The sequence below is a fragment of the Aplysia californica genome, unplaced genomic scaffold, assembly GCF_000002075.1.
Source record: "Aplysia californica isolate F4 #8 unplaced genomic scaffold, AplCal3.0 scaffold00732, whole genome shotgun sequence".
NCBI classification, from domain to species: Eukaryota; Metazoa; Mollusca; class Gastropoda; order Aplysiida; family Aplysiidae; genus Aplysia; species Aplysia californica.
Window position 1 is genome coordinate 267,383 of NW_004798002.1, and position 1,726 is coordinate 269,108.

Genomic DNA, 1,726 nt, shown 5'->3' on the forward strand with positions numbered 1-1,726 from the left:
TCTCTCTCTCTCTCTCTCAAACCCGTATCTGAACCTTGGTTGATCTGAAATGGCCACGCTTTCAGATAGTCCGGCTAAAACTAAAATTAAAAATCAAGAGCATCAAAAGAGGGATCACTCTTCCCATTTTCTCTTTCTCTCTCTATCTCGTTCTCTCTTTATCTCGTTCTCCCTCTCTGAGTGAGTGAGTGAGTGAGTGTGTGTGTGTGTGTGTGTGTGTGTGTGTGTTTGTGTGTGTAGGAGGGTAGAGGACTGTTATTAAACATTGAATGAGGGTGGGGTAATTTCTATTCGTGTTATATTGCGTGTTTGAGTCAAGGTCATTATTGTGTTGGATGTTGAAAGTTTCTCTGTGCGTTATGTTGTGTGTATAGGTCAAGGCCATTGTAGTGTTGGAAGGGGATAGTTTCTTTTTGTGTTGTTTTTGAGGGTTTCGGGGTTAAGGCCATAGTTTCTGTGTGTGTGATGTTGTGTATTTGGGTCAAGGTAATTAAAGTGTTGATTAGGAAATACTTTTGGGTGTGTTATGTGATGTGTTTGGGTCTTTTAAATATCATTTGGTGAAACGTGGAATGGTATGCGTTTAACGCCTTTATCAACACTGTTAGGTTATTTAAGAGGCGCGACCTCCGAGTTTTATGTCCTTCTCCGAAAAGACCGACAGAAAAGTGGGAAGACGTGGAGTGACATCAAGCGACTAGCCCAGGATAGGGACAGGTGGAGAGTGTTTGTTCGTGGCCTATATCCTGACCCAGGGTGAAAAAGGCAATGATGATGAAGATGATGCCTTTCCCAAGGCATACAAGAGCGTGTGGTATAGATGTTAGTCGTTTCTCCTTCACATACAGAAGGCCTGAGTTGGATCCCCTTGTGAGGGGCAACCTTTCATCAAGTGCAATTAATTGTGAGTCATCGTGAAATCAGGATCTCGTCAAAATAATGAAATCAAAGAAACAGGCATTTTCCCACTCCTTGGGCAATTTTTATAAATTATTCTTATTTTATTTCAACACCTTGTATGTTCATTGTAAAACACATTTCTGTGTGATTTTTTTCCCAGAAAACTTTGATCAAAAGCTCAGCACGACACAATTTTGTTCTCGGTCTCTTTACTTGGACCTTGTATCCCTCTGCCTGTTTTGCCTCCCATCTTTTATTTCAGTGAGAGTAAGATGTTCGTCGAGGCTTTTCATCACGTTTATTCAAATATCGTCGGTGGCATTGGTGGCCTAGTGATTAGGCTACAGGACTCGTAATCTTGAGACTGCCGGTCCGGGGGTTCAAGCCTGAGCTCGGTCCGACGTTGTGTCCTTTGGAAAGGCACTTTACATAAATTTGCCTTTTGGCCTGGTCCTTTCGGAGGACGTTAAACTTGGAGGTCCCGAGCTAAACTTATAAAATTTCACCTTTGAAAATATCGTAGGAACTTCCTTTATTGCTGTCTATTCCTAACTGCTTTTATAACGGGCATCCCCACTTTGATTTGTTTTAACTGCTTATTTCTTTCAGTTCCATCGAATTCTCATCAGTATCAAAGAAAAAGCATTATTTCTATTTCATCACTTTCATTCCTGATTTCTTAAGGAATTGATCACTAGAGTAATAAGGTAAAAAAAAAAAAAAAGTTCGACCGGAAAATGTCTCAGAAGAGAAAAAAAGACAGAGAGACATAGAGAGGGGGAGTGGGAGTAAGTGAGAAAGAGGAGGGCGAGAGAGGGGGGGGGGA

The 1,726-nt window shown here is 41.4% G+C and overlaps 1 protein-coding gene across 1 annotated transcript in view; it reads left to right on the forward strand.

The window, feature by feature from the left end:
• Nucleotides 1-1,726, forward strand: part of LOC101846033 (atrial natriuretic peptide receptor 1) — an 81,863-nt gene that overhangs the window by 36,143 nt on the left and 43,994 nt on the right. The window lies entirely within an intron of this gene.